The sequence below is a fragment of the Callorhinus ursinus genome, unplaced genomic scaffold (genome assembly GCF_003265705.2).
Source record: "Callorhinus ursinus isolate GAN/ISIS: 27379988/994484 unplaced genomic scaffold, GSC_fseal_2.0 scaffold4, whole genome shotgun sequence".
In the NCBI taxonomy this organism is placed as follows: Eukaryota; Metazoa; Chordata; class Mammalia; order Carnivora; family Otariidae; genus Callorhinus; species Callorhinus ursinus.
The window spans coordinates 96,577,741-96,598,600 of NW_027397066.1; the positions used below are offsets into that span (position 1 = coordinate 96,577,741).

The 20,860-nt window shown below is 34.7% G+C and overlaps 1 long non-coding RNA gene across 1 annotated transcript in view; it reads right to left on the minus strand.

The window, feature by feature from the left end:
* LOC141372492 (uncharacterized) overlaps positions 1-20,860 on the minus strand; it is a 151,949-nt gene that overhangs the window by 13,793 nt on the left and 117,296 nt on the right. Inside the window, exon 2 of the long non-coding RNA XR_012377756.1 lies at positions 4,832-4,982. This is a non-coding gene — a long non-coding RNA (uncharacterized lncRNA). The remainder of the gene's footprint in view (positions 1-4,831; positions 4,983-20,860) is intronic.

A 20,860-nucleotide genomic window follows, 5' to 3' on the forward strand; every position in this document is an offset into this window, starting at 1 on the left:
GAAGAAGGAGAGAGAAAAAGCAGTAGAAAAGTATTTAAAGAAATAACAGCTGAAAATTTTTTTTAACCTGGAGAAAAAAAACAGACATTTAGGTCCAAAAACACAGAAAGCCCCAAACAAGATAAACCCAAATAGGTAAGAAGGGCAGAGATGACGCTGGGTACCAAACCCCTGGTAAGACTAACCAAAAATGGAAGGATATCATAAGCACAGAGAAGTAAGAGAATCAGACCATACACTAGGCACCCCAGACACTGGGAACCCACACTGGAAAAATAAGGTCCTCTTATATTTGACTTTGAAAACCAGTAGGGCTTAATTTTAAAAACTTTTAAAATCGGGGGGTGTGGGGGAGGTTAAATCCAGGTACTTCAAAACTCAGTAGGCTTAGCGCTAGGAGACCCACAGGGTGATAGGAAACACTCCCTGCCCTTAAAAGAGCCAGAATAATAAATAACTGGAACAAGACATAGCATAGAAGGTACAGTTTGAAAAGTGCCTGGGGTGTACATGAAGAGCTTATTTACTAAACTCAGAAAGAATATTGGAGGTGCAGTGATCTTCAGGAGACTTTTCCAAGAACAAAAGTGCCAATGGGCACCATTTCTTTTCCTATTCCCTCAACTTAGATAGTCAAGCCTTGTGGAAACCAGCACAAACACCTTCTACCTAGTGGTGTGCTAGATACCACTAAGCACCTGATTCTGGTGACCAGGGGACATTGTGTTATAGGGCACCATAGGACCTCTTCTTCAAAAGGCTACTACTCTCAAGCACAGGAGACATAAATGACCTTCCTAATACATAGAAACAAATACAGAAAGAAAAAGAAACAGAGAGTTGGACAATGAGGAGACAGAGGAATATGTCCCAAATGAAAGAATAAGAAAAAAAAATCACAGAAATAAGAAATAAAAGAGTGATAAGCAATATGCTTAAGAATTCAAAGCAATAGTCACTGGACTTGAGAAAAGGTCAGTGATACCTTCAACAGATAAAAATTTCAAAAAACAGATTAAAAACTCAATGACTAAAAAAATACACTAGAGGGATTCAACAGATTAGAAGATACAGAAGAACTGATGGGTGGTCTGAAAGACAGTAATGGAAAGCAACAAAGCTAAACAGAAAAAAGAAAATAAAAAATGAAAATGGGTTAAGGGGACTCAGTGACATCATCAAGCATAATAGAATTTGTGATATAGAGATCACAGAAAAAGAGAGAGAAGGGGACAGAAAACTTATTTGAAGAAATAATTGATAACTTCCCTATTCTGGAGAAGAAAACAGACATCCAGATCCAGGAAATACAGAGACCCCCTAAAAGATGAACCCAAAGAGGGCTACACCAAGACACATACTAATTAAAATGGCAAAATATACTAATAAAAAGAATTTTAAAAGCAGTAACAGTTAAACACCAGGGCAACCCCATAAGGTTATCAGCTGATTTGTCAGAAGAAACTTTGTAGACTAGAAGAGAGTGCCATGATATATCAGTGCTGAAAAGAAATCAAAACAAAACAAAACAACCTGCAACCAAGAATATTTTACACAGTAAAGTTATCATTCAGAATAGAATGTGAGATAAAGAGGGATGCCTGGGTGGCTCAGTTGGTTATGCGTCTGCCTTCAGCTCAGGTCATGATCCCAGAGTCCTGGGATCAAGTCCCGCGTTGGGCTCCTTGCTCAGCAGGGAACCTGCTTCTCCCTCTGCCTTTAGTTCCCCCTGCTATGCTCTCTTTCTCTCTGACAAATAAATGAAATCTTCAAAAAAAAAAGTGTGAGATAAAGAGTTTTCCAAAGTTCAAGGAGTTCATCACAACTAAACTACCCTTTCAAAAAATGTTAAAGGGGAAAGAAAAGGCCATAGGTAGAAGTAATAAAATTATGAAAGAAAAAATTTCACAGGTAAATACAAACATATAATAAAGACAGTAAACTAATCATAAAATCTTTATGGAGGTTAAAACACAAAGGTAGCAAAATCAATTATATCTACAAACACAGTTGAGGGACTTACAAAATGAAAGTATGTAAAATAGAACATATACTTAAATGCAACGGGTAGGGGGAGGAGTAAAATTTTACTGCATTTAAAAGGTGTTCAAACATAAGTGACCAACAACTTAATATAGATTACTATATGCAGAAGATGTTATATAAACCTAATGATAATTACAAATAAAAATCCTACAAGAGACATACACACAGAAAGAAAAAGGAATCCAAGCATAACGGCTAACAAAGCAATCAAACCACAAGGGAAGAGAGAAAGAAGAAAGGCACAGAGAAGAACTACAAAAACAAACAGAAAACAATAAAATGGCAGCAAGTACCTATCAATAATTAGCTTAAATGTAAATGGACTAAATGCTCCAATCAAAAGACATAATGTGATTGAATTGATAAAAAGCAAGAACCATGTATATGCTGTTTACAAAGGACTCATTCAGACCTAAAAACACAGGCAGATTGAATTTAAAGGGATGAGAAAACATCTACATGCAAATGGAGCAAAAAAAAAAATATATATATATATATAAATCACCAGGATAGCAATATTAATATCACACAAAATAGACTTTATTTTTTTAAAGATTTTATTTATTTATTTGAGAGAGAGAGAGAATGAGAGATAGAAAACACAAGAGGGAAGAGGATCAGAGGGAGAAGCAGACTCCCTGCTGAGCAGGAAGCCTGATGTGGACTCGATCCTGGGACTCCAGGATCATGACCTGAGCCAAGGCAGTTGCTTAACCAACTGAGCCACCCAGGCGCCCACAAAATAGACTTTAAACAAAGACTGTGGCAAAAGATAAAGAAGAACACTACATAATCATAAAGGGAACAAAAGAAGTTGCTATGACCGATATCAAAGAATTACTGCCTTTGTTCTCTTCTGGAATTTTAAGGTTTCAGGTCTCACATTTAGGTCTTTAATACATTATAAATTTATTTTTGTGTATGGTATAAGAAAAGTGGTCCAGTTTCTTTTTCTTCTTCTTCTTCTTCTTCTTCTTTTTTTTTTTTTTTGCATGTTGCTGTCCAGTTTTCCTAACACCATTTGTTGAAGAGACTATCTTAACTATAGAGAACAAATTGATAGTTACCAGAAGGGAAGTAGGTGGAGGGATGGGTGAAATAGGTGATGGGGATTAAGGAGAACACTTGTGATGAGCATGGGTGATATATGGAAGTTTTGAATCACTATATTATATACCTGAAACTAATATTACACTGTATGTTAACTGGAAATTAAATAAAAACTTAAAGAATTCGTTATATCTACCATTTAACATGTGTTTTAAATTTAACTCCTTTTGTAACTTCTTTCTGGTGAAAAAAAAATGAAAACACAATGGTCCCAAATCTTTAGGATGAAGGAAAGGCAGCTCTAAGAGGGAGTTTTATAGCAATAGAGACCTATTTCAAGAAAGAAGAAAATCTAAAAGCAACTTAACCTTACACCTAAAGGAGCTAAAAAAGAAAAGTCTAAAGCTAGTAGAAGGAAGGAAATAATAAAGATCAGAATAAAAATAGATACTAAAAAAATATACAAAAGATCCACGAATCTGGGAGCTGGTTCTTTGAAAAGAAAAACCAAATTGATAAATCTTTAGCCAGATTCATCAAGATAAAAACACAGAAGACTCAAATAAATAAAATCCGAAATGAAAGAGAAACGACAATGTCACAGAAATACAAAAAGGATAGGGGCACCTGGGTGGCTCAGTCGTTAAGTGTCTGCCTTCAGCGCAGGTCATGATCTTAGGGTCCTGGGATCGAGCCCCTCATCGGGCTCCCTGCTCCGTGGGAAGCCTGCTTTTCCCTCTCCCACTCCCCCTGCTTGTGTTCCCTCTCTTGCTGTGTTTCTCTCTGTCAAATAAATAAAATCTTTTTTTTTAAAGATTTTTTATTTATTTGAGAGACAGGATGAGATAGAGAGAGAGCATGAGAGGGGAGAGGGTCAGAGGGAGAAGCAGACTCCCCGCTGAGCGGGGAGCCCGATGCGGGACTTGATCCTGGGACTCCGGGATCATGACCTGAGCCGAAGGCAGTCACTTAACCAACTGAGCCACCCAGGCACCCCAAATAAATAAAATCTTTAATAAAAAGAAATACAAAGGATAAGAGATTATGAAAAATTATATGCCAACAAATTGAACAAACTACAAGAAATAGATAAATTCCTAGAAACATATAACTTTCTAAAACTGAATCAGAAAGAGAAAATTTGAACATATTGATCACCAGCAATGAAATTGAATCAGTAATCAAAAACTCCCAACAAAAAAGTCCAGGACCAGATGACTTCACAGGTGAATTGTAAAAAGGAGTTTCTAGAAGAAGGAAGACTCCCAAAGTCTAAGAAACCATCATTAAAACCAAAACCAGACAGTCTGATACCAAAACCAGACATTAAAACTGATACCGAAAACCAGACAGTAAACCAGACCATAAACTACAAAACCACACAGTAAAACTGATACAAAAACCAGACAATAAAACTACAAAAACAAACAACAACTCCCCCCCAAAAAATATAGGCCAATATCTCTGAACATACGTGTACAAATTCTCAACAAAATATTAGCAAACCTAATTCAACCATACATTTTTAAAAAAATCATTCACCATGATCAAGTACGATTTATCCCAGGGATGAAATAGTGGTTCAGTATTTGCAAATCAATCAATGTGATACATCTCATTAAGAAAGCATAAAAACCATATGATCATCTCAATATATATCGAAAAAGCATTTGACAAACTACAACATCCAGTCATGGTAAAAACTCTCAACAAAGTAGGTTTAGATGGAACATACCTCAACATAATAAAGGCCATGTGTGAAAAATCCAGTTATCATCATACTCAGTGGGGAAAACCGAAAACTTTTCTTCTAAGTTCAGGAACAAGACAAGGATGTCTACTCTCGCCACTTTGATTCAACATAGTACTGGAAGTCTTGGCTGCAGCTATCAGACCAAAAAAAGAAAGAAAGTCAGCCAAATTGGTATGGTAGAAGTGAAAGTGTCACTACTTGCGGATGACATGATACTACATGCAAAAAGCCCTGAAGACTCCACCAAAAAATCAATAAAACTGATAAATTCACTAAAGTGCAGAATACAAAATCAATACACAGAAATTGGTTGCATTTCTATATACTAATAAACTTACATGAAGGTTTTTTTTAATTTTTATTGTTATGTTAATCACCATATATTACATAATTTATTTTGGTGTAGTGTTCCATTATTCATTGTTTGTTCATAACACCCAGTGCTCCATGCAAAATGTGCCCTCTTTAATACCCATCACCAGGCTAGCCCATCCCCCTACCCTCCTCCCCTCTAGAAACCTCAGTTTGTTTTTCAGAGTCCATCATCTCTCATGGTTCGTCTCCCCCTCTGACTTACTCCCCTTCATTCTTCCTCTCCTGCTATCTTCTTCTTTTTCTTTTTTTTTTTCTTAAAATATGTTGCGTTATTTGTTTCAGAAGTACAGATCTGTGATTCAACAGTCTTACACAATTCACAGCACTCACCGTAGCACATATCTTCCCCAATGTCTATCACCCAGCCACCCCATTCCTCCCACCCCCGACCACTCCAGCAACCCTCAGTTTGTTCCTGAGATTAAGAATTCCTCATATCAGTGAGGTCATATGAAACATGTCTTTCTCTGATTGACTTATTTCACTCAGCATAACACCCTCCAGTTCCATCCACGTCGTTGCAAATGGCAAGATCTCATTCCTTTTGATGGCTGCATAATACATGAAGTTTTTTAAAAAAATAATCCCATTTAAAATTGCACGATCAATAAAAATGCCCAGGGATAATTTAACCAAAAAGGTGAAAGATGTGCATTCTGAAAATTACAAAATATTAATGAATGATATTGAAAACAACACAAACGATTCTAAAGAAATTCCATGTTCATGGTTTGGAAGAATTAATATTGTTAAAATGTCCATGTTATCAAAAGCAATCTATGAATTTAATGCAATCCTTATCAAAATATCTCTAGCAATTTTCACAGAACCAGAACCAATAATGCTAAAAGTTGTGTGGAACTACAAAAGACCCCAAATAGCCAAAGCAATCTTGTGAATGAAGACCAAGCTGGAGGTATCACAGTCCCCCAGCTTCCAAATTATACTACAAAGCTGTAGTAATCAAGAGTATGGTACAGGCACAAAAATAGACACATAGATCAATGGAACAGAATAGAAAACCCAGAAATAAACCCATACTTATATGATCAATTAATCTATGCAAAGGAGGCAAGACTATTCAATAGGGAAAAGAGTCTTTTCAACAAATGGTGCTGGAAAAACTGGATAGGTACATACAAAATAATGAAAATGGACCACTTTCTAACACCAACATAAAAATAAACTTAAAATGCATTAAAGACCTAATGTGAGACCTGAAACCATACAATCCCTAAAAGAATATAGACTGTAAATTCTTTGACATCTATCTTAGCAACTTTTCCCTAGATATGTTTCTTCAGACAAGGGAAACAAATGAAAAAAACAAAAAAAATCTATAGGAACTACACCAAAATAAAAAGCTTTTGTACTGCAAAGGAAACCATCAACAAAACAAAAATGCAACTTAATGAATGGGAGAGTATATTTCCAAATGATATATGCAAAAAAGGATGAACCCAAAATATGTATAAAAAAGTTATATAACCACACCAAAAGCCCCACAAATAATCCAATTAAAAATGGACAGAGGACCTAAATAGACATTTTTTTTCCTAAAGAAAACATGAAGATGGCTAAAAGACACATAACAAGATGCTCAACATCTCTTATCATCGGAGAAATGCAAATCAAAACCAGAATGAGATATCATTTTATACTGGTCAGAAATGGCAGGAATCAAAAAGACACAAAAGAACAAATGTTAGTGGTGATGTGGAGAAAAAGGAAGATTCTTGATGAGAAAGTAAATTGGTGCAGCCATTATAGAAAACATTATGAAGTTTCCTTAAAAGATTAAAAATAGAAATATCATGTGATATAGTATTTCTAGTACTGGGTATTTACTAAAAGAAAATAAAACACTAATTCAAAAAAAAATCTATGTACTCCTATTTTTATTGCAGTATTATTTACAATAGCTAAGACATGGAAGCAACCCAAATGTTCATCAACAGATGAATGGATAAAGAAAATGCCATACACACACACACACACACACACAGACATATGCACACAACACTGGAATGTTAGTCATAAAGAGTGAGATCTTGTCATCTGCAATAACATCAATGGGCCCAAAGGGTAAAATGCTAAGTGAAATAAGACAAAGACAAGTATCATATGATCTTACTTATATATGGAATATAAAACACAAAACAAAGAAACAAACGAAAAACAGATTATTTAATACAGAGAAAAAACTTGTGGTTGCCAGAAGGAGGTCGCAGAGCAGGTTGGATGAAATGGATAAAGGGGATTAAGAAGTACAAAATTTGTACCTATTTGTAAAAAAAATAGGTCACAGAGATAAAAAGAAACATAGTTTGGTGCCAGAGGTTGACTATGCTTATCACTATGAGCACTGAATAATGTATAGAATTGTTGTATCATGTTGTACACCTGAAACTAATAACACTGTATAATAATTATACTTCAATAAAAAATAAGTCCTCAGGTAACAAGGTAAGAGAGCAAGAGAAGAAGACAGGGACAAAGAACTATAAAAACAATCACAAAACAATAAACAAGATGGCAATAAGTACATGATTTTCAGAATTACTCGAAATGTAAATGGTCTAATTGCTCCTTTCAAAAGACATATGGTGACTACATGGAAAAAAAAAAAAAAAGACCCATCCATCTCCTACCTACAAGAGATTCACTTCAATAGTAAGGACCCATACAGACTAAAAGTGAAGGTATGGAGAAAGATAATCTATGTAAATAATATCAAAAAGAGATCTGTGGTAGCAATTCTTCTGTCAAGCATAGTAGACTTCAAAACAAAGACTGTAACAGGAGATAAATTAGACCATTGCATAACACTAAATGGATAAATCCAACAAGAGGATATAACAATTATAAATACGTAGGTGCTCAATATAGGAGCATCTAAATATATAAAACAAATACTAACAGACATAAATGAAGAAATTGACAATAATACAATAATAGGGGACATTAACACCCCACTTACATCAATGAATATATCACCCAGACAGAAAATCAATAAGGAAACATTGACTTTAAAAGATGTGTAAGCCAGATGGACTTACTGATACATACAGAACATACCATCCAAAAAAGTAAAATACATTCTTTTCAAGTACACATGAAACATTCTCCAGGGTAGCTCACATGTTAGGCCAAAAGACAAGTCTCAATAAATTTAAAAATACTGAAACCACATCAAGTATTTTTTTTTCAAATACAATGGTATGAAACTGAAAATCAATTACCACAAAGTGGCAAGAAAATAAACAAAAATCAACACATGGAGGCTAAATAACTTGCTATTAAATAACCAATGGACAACAACAACAACAAAAATAAAAGAGGAAATAAAATAAAAAGACTTTGAGACAAACAAGAATGGAAACACAAAATTCCAAAATCTATGAATACAGCAAAAGAATTTCTAAAAGGGAAGTTTATAGAAATACAGGCCTACCTCAAAAACAAGGAAAACCTCAAACAATCTAACCTAAAGGAACTAAAAGGAGAATAAACAAAGCTCAAAGTTTGTAGAAGGAAGGAAATAAGATCAGAATACAAATAAATGTAATAGAGACTACAAAAATAGAAAAGATCAATGAAACAAAGCACTGATTCTTTGCAAAGATAAAAGAAATTGATACACCTTTAGCCAAACTCATCAAGAAAAAAAGAGCACCCAAACAAGTAAGATGGGAAATGAAAGATGCAAAGTTTCAATCAACATCACAAAAATAGGAGGGTTTATGAGAGAATACTATAACCAACTGTAGGCCAACAAACTGGACAATCCAAAAGAAATAAATTCCTAGAAACATACAGCCTTCTGAGACTGAATCAAAAATAAATGGAAAATCTGAACAGACCAATTACTAGCAATAAAATTGAATGTGTAATGAAAAAATGCCCAACAAAAAAAGTCCAGAATTAGATGGCTTCACAAGTGGATTCTACCAAACATTTAAATAGTAGCTATTTTTTTCAGGGGAGGTGGATTGGGTGGATGGGGTAACTGGATAATGGGCATTAGGAGAGCACGATGTAATGAACACTGGGTGTTATATGCAACTGATGAATCCCTGAACTCCACATCTGAAACTAATACTACACTATATGTTAATTAATTGATTTTAAATAAAATTTAAAAATAGTACCTACTCTCCTCAAATTAACCCAAAAAACAGAAGGAATGTCTCCAAACTCATTTGCAAGGCCAGCCAAAACTAGATCATACATACACGTGCATGCCCAAGTCCAATATTCCCGAAGAACATAGCTGCAAAAGTCCTCTACAAAATATTAACAAACTAATTAAAACAAGACATTAAAAGGAGCATACACTATAATCAAGTGGGTTTTATTCTACTTGGGGTGCAAAGATGGTTTAATATCTACAAATCAACTCATAGAATATATCACATAAAGGATTAAAATAATATGATCATCTCAATAGATGCAGAAAAAGCATTTGGCTAAATTCAACATCCATTTATAATAAATAATCAAGTGGGCTTAGAAGAAACATATATTAACATAATAAAGGCCATATACAATAAACCCACATTAACATCATATTCAATGGTGAAAAGCTAAAAGGTGTTTTCTAAGATCAGGAACCAGATCAAGATATCCACCGTTTTACTGATATAATACTAAAGATCTAGCCCCTGCAATCAGACAAGAAATAGAAATAAACGTCATTCAAATTGGCAATTAAGAAATAAAACAGTCACTGTTTTCAGGTGACATGATACTATATATAGAAAACCCAGGGATGCCCGGGTGGCTCAGTGGCTAAGAGTCTGCCTTCGGCTCAGATCATGATCCCAGGGTGCTGGGATCAAGCCCCGCATCAGGCTCCCTACTCAGCAGGAAGCCTGCTTATCCCTCTCCCACTCCCTCTGCTTGTGTTCCCTCTCTTGCTGTCTCTGTCAAATAAATAAATAAAACCTTTAAAAAAAAAACCAATGATTATACCAAAAAGCTATTAGAACTAAAAAGATGAATTCAGTAAAATTCGACAATATAAAATAAATAGAAATCTGTTGTGTTTCTGTACACTAATAACAAACTAGCAGAAAGAAAAATTAAGAAAACAATCTCAGACTTTATTGTTCAAGTGGGCAGAGAGATGGAATATGAAGAGGATCCAGAGCTTACAGCATAGCATAGACACACTAATGTAACATCTGTAACTCAGCAATAATTCTGAAAATGACCCGAAGACTGGCAGAACAGTCCATCTACAGTTAATTGTAAAAGAAGGCCATATCAAAAAGTGTAGGAGAGGGGGCGCCTGGGTGGCTCAGTTGGTTAAGTGACTGCCTTCGGCTCAGGTCATAATCCTGGAGTCCCGGGATCGAGTCCTGCATTGGGCTCCCTGCTCAGCAGGGAGTCTGCTTCTCCCTCTGACCCTCCCCCCTCTCATGTGTTCTCTCTGTCTCAAATAAATAAATAAATAAATAATCTTAAAAAAAAAAAAGAATCAGTTCTGTTTCTGGATAGGGGCAGAAACCTGATTTTTAGAGAGGCATGGATTGTGTGTCCAGAGAGTACATAACAAAATGAAAACTGAGAAACCATTTTTGAAATGGGAAGTGGATACATTGTAGGCAGTGGAAATGTCTTTTATAATTTCAAAAATTAGAATCATTGAGCAGAGTTATCAGAATATTTTTGAGAGATAAACTCTTTGAGTTATTCCTAGAAATTTTGTGATGGGTTGCAATGCTTTGATGGGTATTACTATAATAACACTATATGCATAACTATTTAATGGATTAGATTATTATAAAACTGGGAAGGGTCACAGGAACTATTTTAAAGGAAGCATAGTGCCACATTAAGAAATATATTTGAATCTTGGAGCTAGTACAAGATATTGAATTATTTTCCAAGATCAGACATTAACTAGATGTTTCTTCTCCTCCTCTTTAAATTGGTGTGTCAGAATTCCAATCTGTAAATAAGGGTGCTAGACTCCAATTTCAAAGAAGTACACTAAAGAAGTCTCAATCATTTGAATATTCTGAAACTACAAATAAGTAGAATGAGAAAATAAAATCCCATATACCCAATAATATGTAAAATGTAAACAACATATGTAAAAGTTGCTAAGATCATTGCAATTTGGCTAAGGAAAGAGAATGCTGATTGTTATTGATTTAGGTAAGTGAACAGAGACATGAATTTTATAGAATAGATTGCATACTCAGGGGGAAAAAAAAAACAAATATGTCCTATTTGGTATAATGCAAGCAGAATGTTTGGGCTGGCTACAGGAGTTTTCCTGAAAACTCTGCCACTATAAAATGACAGTACATATGGCACTAAAGAAGATAGATGTATATACACATGGCAGTGAATATAGTTCTCAGTGAAGACACGGTACACTCATTTTCTTTGCAAGTAGCACATTTTGGTATGAGTGGAAAAGGGGAAACATAAAAGACAATCAACTTTATAGCAACTATACTTGATCAGTTAAAGATAAGTAAAGGCATATTAACACACACTGACAGGAAGATTTTCTGCCAACAGGAAAGAGATCTATACCTAGAGTTGGAACAGTGATTAGAGATGTTTCCACAGACAAAATGAGCTCTATTTTTGAAGTACACAAAATCATTTCAGGAGGATCACAGTTGATAATTAATTGCTGGGAAACAACCACAAGTGAAAAAGTTGAACTCTGAAGTAAAATATAAGTAGAATAAAACAAGAGGGGATCTTATTTTATTGATTTGGTGTAGAATAGTCTATAAAATATTATATATTATATATATCCAATAACAGCATTAAAATATATAAACTAAAAATTGTTCATAAGCAGTAATTTATAGCAGCAACAAAATAAGAAAATGTATTAATGGCAGTTTAAATATATAATAAATAATGTACCTCTGAAACAAATAATACATTATATGTTAAAAAAAAGAAGATGATAGGAAGGGAAAAATGAAGGGGGGCAATCAGAGGGGGAGATGAACCATGAGAGAATATGGGCTCTGAGAAAGAAACTGAGGGTTCTGAACACTACATCAAAGACTAATGATGTAATGTATGGTGATTAACATAACATAATAAAATAAAATAAAAAAATAAAAATAAAAGAGTGAAAAATAAATATGATATATAAACATATGCATATATATGTATATGCATATGTATGTATACGATGAACAAGTGAGGTTACATGTGATGAATAAGAAAATCCCACAAATAGAAATTTTTAAGTATTTTAAGCCATGTTTTAATAAAATTGAAAATTAATAAAACAAACTAAAAATCTTAAATATTTAAAAATGGTTAGGTGATCATGAACAACTTAAGTTCTATTAAATCAAAATAGTAATGCTATGTTTTAAAATAATGATAATGAGAAATCAACATTGATACTTATGAGATTTATAAAGAATATTAAATATGTCCAGGATATAAAATGGAAATAAATGAAACATGCATCTAACTCATAGAAATAAGAACAATAAAATCTTTGGAAAACCATAAAAAGGATTTATACATAGTATTAAACAAAACTGAATTATGAAAAGAACACTGTTGAAAATTATCTCAAGTAGTTTAAACATACTGTAGTTTATGAGTATACCAAATGAAAAAGGAGATATAGCTGCAGATCTGAGAAGACTTAAACAAACTATGGAAAATATAAAATTATATGTCAAATACTTGAAAATTTTAAAGGAGCGACTAATTCTCTAAGAAAACATAAATGTTAACATATGTTAACATCAAAAATGTAAATTTTTTACTAATAAATACCTACCCAAGTATTTTCCAAATTATCCTAATCATATGAATATTCAGGGATACTTATTATAAATCTTCTCTTAGAGGGCGCCTGGGTGGCTCAGTTGGTTAAGCGACTGCCTTTGGCTCAGGTCATGATCCTGGAGTCCCAGGATCGAGTCCCGCATCAGGCTCCCTGCTCAGCGGGGAGTCTGCTTCTCCCTCTGACCTTCTTCCCTCTCATGCTCTCTCTCTACCATTCTCTCTCTCTCTCTCAATAAATAAATAAAAATCTTTAAAAAAAATAAAAAAATAAATCTTCTCTTAGAGATTCTGACCTATTAAGGACAATGGGACCTTGTAATCAGTATTTCAACAAGCACTAGTGAATATTCTGATCAGGAATGTTTGTGTATTTTGCCTACACAAAGTTGCCAGGTCTTGAGTTTATTATAGATGAAATATAAATATTTTAAAACTGTATATTTTACATGCTACATAAACTTCTTCACAGGCCGCAGAAAAAGGGAAAACTTGCACTTTTTTGTGAAACTAGAACTTATCAAAATATGTCAGCTATTCAGTAATGTGGCAGGATACAAAATTAATGCACAGAAATCAGTTGCTTTCTTATACACTAACAATGCAACTTAGGCTACCCAGAGCAATCTACTACCCAGAGCAATCTATACCTTCAAAGCCATCCTGATCAAAATTCCAATGACATTTTTCAAAGTGCTGGAACAAACAATCCTAAAATTTGTATGGAATCAGAAAAGACCCCGAATCACCAAGGAAATGTTGAAAAAAAAAAAAAAAGCTGAGGGCATCATGTTGCCTGATTTCAAGCTGTACTACAAAGCAGTGATCACCAAGACAGCATGGTACTGGCACAAAAACAGATATATAGACCAGTAGAACAGAATAGAGAGCCCAGAAATGGACCTTCAACTCCATGGTCAAATAGTCTTCGACAAAACAGGAAAAAAATATGCAATGGAAAAAAAGAGTCTCTTCAATAAATGGTGCTGGGAAAATTGGACAGCTATATACAGAAGAATGAAACTTGACCACTCTCTAACACCATACACAAAGATAAACTCAAAATGGATGAAAGACCTCAATGTGAGACAGGAATCCATCAAAATCCTAGAGGACAACATAGGCAGTAAGGAAAACAGTCAATAAAACAAAGAGGCAACCCACAGAATGGGAGAAGATATTTGCAAATGACACTACAGGTAAAGGGCTGGTATCCAAGATCTATAAAGAACTTCTCAAACTCAACACCCTAAAAACAAATAATCAAGTCAAAATATGGGCAGAAGACTTGAACAGACACTTCTCCAAAGAAGACATATAAATGGCTAACAGATGCATGAAAAAATGTTCATCATCATTAGCCATCAGGGAAATTCAAATCAAAATCCATTGAGATACCACCTTACACCAGTTAGAATAGCAAAAATTGACAAAGCAAGAAACAACAAATGTTGGAGAGGTTGTGGAGAAAGGGGAACCCTCTCACACTGTTGGTGGGAATGCAACTGGTACAGCCACTTTGGAAAACAGTGTGGAGGTGCCTCAAAAAATTAAAAATAGAGGTACCCTATGACCCAGCAATTGCACTCCTGGGTATTTACCCCAAAGACACAGATGTAGTGAATAGAAGGGCCATATGCACCCCAATGTTCATAGCAGCAATGTCCGCAATAGCCAAACTGTGGAAAGAGCCGAGATGCCCTTCAGCAGATGAATGGATAAAGGAGATGTGGTCCAGATATACAACGGAATATTACTCAGCCATCCAACTTTTACATCAACATGGATGGGACTGGAGGAGATTATGCTAAGTGAAATAAGTCAAGCAGAGAAAGTCAGTTATCATATGGTTTCACTTATTTGTGGAACATAAGGAATAGTATGGAGGACATTAGGAGAAGGAAGGGAAAAATGAAGGGGGGGAAATCGGAGGGAGAGATGAACCATGAGAGACTATGGACTCTGAGAAACAAACAGGGTTTTAGAGGGGGAAGTGGGTGGGGGAATGGGTTAGCCCGGTGATGGGTATTAAGGAGGGTACATGCTGCATGGAGCACTAGGTGTTATATGAAAACAATGAATCGTGGATCACTACATCAAAAACTAATGATGTATGTTGACTAACATAACATAATAAAATAAAATTAAAAAAACATGTCAATTATGCAGAGAAAATCTAAAGCAAACTAGAAAACACAAAGGTTTACTGACATTCGTTAATAGCTGATGACTGAGTAAAACCTCTTCTGACACTATTGTTCAGAAATATTAAAATCTACTGCTTAAGACTGACCCCAAAAGTGAACACCAAAGAAAGAAGAGGAAGGGATTAATAAAAACAGGAAATAACATCTAGAAACTGTTCTTTAAACATAATGGCCTCATGCTGCTGTGGCTGTTGTTTACATTTCCTAAGAAAATCAGGGAAAAGCATCACACACCACACTGGCACATTCCTATAGACTTCCATGAGATCCCTTGATATCAATAAAGGAAGATATTAAAGACAGATTTAGACACTTTTCATATTATTTTTGAAGTACCTGTAAAGCGTTAAAGGTTTTTATCTGGAGCATAGATGCATCAGACTACCTACATGTTTTCTTTAGTGAGTAAATGTATTCTGATTTTCACAGTACAGAGAAATAGATGCAAAGGATTAATTTTAAAAGTTGATTTAGTACCTATTGTGGAGGAGATATAAACCCTTTATGACTTCAAATAAATTGTTTTTTGTTTAAAAATTAGATCAATATTAATGACAACTAGATCATTACTATGCATCTATGGGCACTCAAGATAAAACCTTTTTCTTTGTCTTGGTTACATAAAACACACATGCAAGCCACAGATGCCCTGACTTGCCTGTTTGTTGTGACCATTCTCTCCAGCTTTTAAAAAATTTGATTTCTTTCCTGCATCAGGACACATTTTTACCTCATCTTCCTTTCCTGGGGACATTAGCCTGGGTATTCATTTGTCTGCTTCTTTCCATCAAATCCTGATCATTTTCTTGGATTCAGATATTGCTACATATAGAGGATTCATGTGGTATTATTTATGTGCATATATACTATGAGTGGATGTAACATGTTAGTTCTCTTGGATAAACAAGCCATAACTTGGTTAAAAGAAATATGGATTCAGAATTTAGTGAAGAGGGAGGGTTGTTAGTGATGGTGTTTTCATATATTGTACCATGCAATAAGGGTGAAATTTTATGTAACATGCCTGCAAACGTACATTATATATTTTTATGTAACAGATGTGTATGTGCATATTTAGAGATCTTTAAAGAGATGAAATAGAATATTAGAAATGACTTAGAAATGTGTATTTTTTTCTAGAATAAGTAATATATTGTATGTATTCATATTTTCATAAACTGGTTTGCTAACTCCAGGATTTTGTAGCCATCGGAAAAGATATATGGGACAGGGGCAAAGTTTATGGCAACACATTTATGATCTAGCCATGTATCAGATATTTATTCATATATTTATACTGTACTACAGTAAACACATCTTTATCATTTCTTAATTTTGGTTGTTATTTCTATTGCCATATTGGGACTTCCTGTGTTGGCTGGCAAACATTATTTCAAAGAGAATGTCATTTACGAACTTCCAGTTATATCATTTTCTAAAAAAGGATCACTTTAATCATTTTATATTTATTCAAAGCTGTTAAAGCACTTTTTCATAATAGTTGACTAATTTGAATATCCCTTTATTACATATGAGCCTAAATAGACCCATAAGAGGAAATACCAAAGATTTTATACCAAATAGCCTATGTAATTATGTGTTATTGTGTTATATATTGTTATTATAATTCATTTTGTGACCATCCTTAAAATCTATCCCTACCTAAGAAAATAAACAGTGAAAAACATTTTGGCATTGGTAATTGTATATAACAATCAATTTAACAACTACTTTAAAACTTCTTGTATTATAAGTCTTTCTTGGGATATATTCTTTGTCTAATTTGAAGAGCTCAGTTAATGAAAATGCTCTGATTAAACTTCAAGAGACATTATGTAAACACATTTATAACAACAACAACAAAAAAACAGCATTCTGTCAGTGTTGTTATAAGACTTGCATGTCGCGGGTGGGGGGATGGGTTAGCCTGGTGATGGGTATTGAGGAGGGCACGTTTTGCATGGTGCACTGGGTGTTATGAACAAACAATGAATCATGGAACACTGCATCAAAAACTAATGATGTAATATATGGTGATTAACATAACAATAAAAAATTAAAAAAAAAAAGACTTGCATGTCGCAGTTCTTCTTTTTATACATTATAAAATAATGTTAAGCAGAACTTATTAACATTTCTTCACAATTGTTTAGTTTGACAAGCTTGTCACAATTGCTCTGTCACCTGCTCACCTGCTGTTCATAAGTCTCTGGCATTAATTCATAATTACTTGGGGAAAATTAACATTTGGCCTTTAGCAGTCTAATTCAACTAGACTTATAAAAGCTGTAGTTTTTTCTTGCTTTGGATAAATAAGACCTGATTAAAAATTAGATTATATATGGAATGCATAAATGTATATCTACAATGAAGCCAAAAGTCATAAGGGGAATAAACCATGTATACTTCCAGATTATATAATTAATAATGATTTATAAATTGAGAACAGATAATTTGACATGGTTAGCTTTATAATATGCCATATGCAAATTGCACATCTGACTGCCACTTCAAAACTCCATCCTCCATTGTGAACACTTTTTTATACATGATATACACTTATATTGCTGATTTTTATTTTCTGTTTTTGTCATTCTAAATTAAATATTTACTCATTTTAAACATGGAATTCACATTTTCAAACTTCTGCCTCTGTATAGACAAACATACTAATATAATCTCATAATTAAAATCAATATGAATATTTTATATTCAGTGAATTGAAAATTAAAATAATATAGCATAAGACAAAACCTAAGACAGAGGTAGAGGCCTAAGAAATTTTGTGGGATCAAAAGAATACTAGATTAAGATTTTCTACCTAAAAAAAAAAATAAATGGAAATCAGCAAACAATTTTAAGCTTCCTAATCTCAGCGAAAACCAGGAAAAACAATTGGATTTACATACCTCTCACTCTCTAGGTGCTTTGAATTTATTTCTCTATCAAAGATACTAATGCAATTAACCTAAAATTTTAGTTTTCATACATTTGCTTTGAAATCATATTTATATAGGGAAGTTAAGTTAGTTACATTTGCTCTTAAGTATAATTTAAAAATAATGTCAAAGTTGTTTTTTCTTTGCAATGTTAACACCTTTTATTTTTTTTTTCTTTTTTGTTGTACTGGCTGTTATCTCCAGGCCAGTGGAGTGATCAGTACTGGGCACTTTTGCCTCTCTGAAACTGAGTGACAGTTTGTGGGTACCTTTGTCTTTATGATAAAGGAAGACTTGTCTTCTTTGACAAAGAAAATTTTGTCTTCTGCCTTTATCTTTCATTTATTATATTAAATTATATTTTTACATTAATGAAACTGTTTATTATATAAACTCAACCTGGTCACACTGTATTATACTGTTATTCTATTTTTTTTTCTAGAGTCAGGTCAGGTAAGTGGTGTGTTCTGTAAGAAGTTACTCATTTTAACTACATTTTCAAATGCATTAGCATAATGTTTTCCATAGGATTTTTAATCACCTGCTAAAGCTCACCAGCATTAGTGGCAATGTTTTTTTATTCTTAACATTTCCTGTCTTAATATTTTATTAATTTATATTTCTAGATGTTGCTTTAAATAAAAAGACAAAAGTTTCATCAGTTTGCTTTCTCATTATTTTTGTATTTTCCTTTTTTTCTTTCCTTTAAATTACTTTAACTCTTAAATTGGATGTTTAGATAATTATATATTAGCCATTCTTCAAATATGTTTCCACTCACTTTAGCTTCAACCTATAATTTTTTTTAAGTAAGCTCTATGCCTGATGTTGGGCTTGAATTCATGACCCGCAGATCAAGAGTTTCATGCTCTACTGACTGAATTAGCCAGGCACCCCTCAACCTATAATTTTTGATAGTAAGTATTCTCATCAAGTATTATAAATTATGCATTCTTCCTTTTTTTAGTTGTAGGATTTCTTTTATTTTGATATAATGGGTATCCAATATATTTATTAATATCCTTTATATTATTTGTGCTCAGAGAAGGTGTTATGTATACAAATACTTTTCACTTTGAAACTTGTTGCTTGACCTTTAAGATGGCCAAATTTCATAAATGTAACATTATTTGGAAAAGAATAGACCTTATACCTGTCAGAATGGCTAGGGTAAAAAAGACAATGAATAACAAGTCCTGGTGAGGAAGTGGATAAAAGGGAACCCTTATACACTATTTATTGGTGGAAATGTAAATTGGTATAGCCATAATGGAAAATAGTATAGAGATTCCTCATAAGATTAAAAATAGAACTACCATACTATCTCTCAATTCCATTTCCGGGTATTTATTTGAAGGAATAGAAAATGCTAATTTGAAAAGATTTATGCACCTCGATGTTCATTGTAGCATTACTTACAATGGACAAGACATGGGAGCAACCTAAGTGTCCATCAACAGATAGAACCGGGCTCCCTTTTGCCAACTTGGGGAGCTAAAACCCACCCGACTGTCTTCTCGAAGAAGAAAAAAATCTTCCTCCTCGAGCCCGCTTTTTGTATCAAGGAAGTGCAAGCACAAACACTGTTAACATGTGTGTTGTCAGAACGTGTGCTCCAGCCCTGTGTTGGGTAAGCGATGATGGTGCAGGCCCAGGCTCCCAGGGCTGGTCTCCATGCAGGCATCTTATAACATTCTTCTCTCTCAGCATAATTATTAGTATATCTGTTTAGCTTTCAAAAGCATCCCAGCTTCGATGGTAAATGCTATGATTATCTTCTTAAAACAAATATAGGTCTTTTGTTCGGTTTTCTGACATTTTGTCTTCAAACATATTTTGGAACACGTAATGTATGTAGCGGACCACCTTCGTCCCGGGCGTGGCGGCAGGCGCGAGAGCCCAGGGTGCGGGCGCCTGGTTGCGCCAGGCCGCGGATGGGCTCCGGCAGTCCCAGCGGCAGTTGGTCTAGTTGCTCTGGGTGTCGAGGGTCCATATTGCAGACTTGTCCGTAAGGAGTCTGGCTCACACTACCAATGGTACAGACCCCAGTGCTCCTTGGATGATCGGTACACCCACTGTACATCCCATTCCCTGTCAGATTAACAGTGCAGAGGTGCCTTGCCTGGCCAGGTGGTGGGCGATGGGTTCTGGCCCAAAAACTAAGCATGCCTGAGACCGTGAATCATGGTCACCAAATGGATTTGCCAGTCTTTCCCGTCCCACAAATTTAGACCTTAGGGCAGTCATCCAAATGGAACGATTGAGTGGGATGGCTTATTTGTATAGTGGAGAAATGCGTACTCGGCCATCAAGAACCCAGATCCCACAAATCAGTCAGAAGGCAATAGAGAAATGAATTGGAGGACTTCTGGTACTATGTTGAATAGAAGTGGTGAGAGAGGGCATCCTTGTTCCTGATCTTAGAGGAGAAAGACACTTTCAGGTTTTCATTATGTTCTGGAGGTTCCTCACTGCTCTCTTTCAGAGCCCAGCATCCTGCCAGGCGTGGGAGCCACAGATATCCCTGGTGGCCCCCTGCTAGCGGCTTGCTGTCTGTTCCAAAGTGGAGAATTTCTCAGAAGAGTTGGCTTTACTCTCTGTGTCCAGGTCCTTTTGTTCTCCTCAGTATTTCTCAAACTTTGCTCCCGTTGACTTCTCAACACAATGTAAACTCCAAGGAGACTGCTCGCTAAATCCAGAAG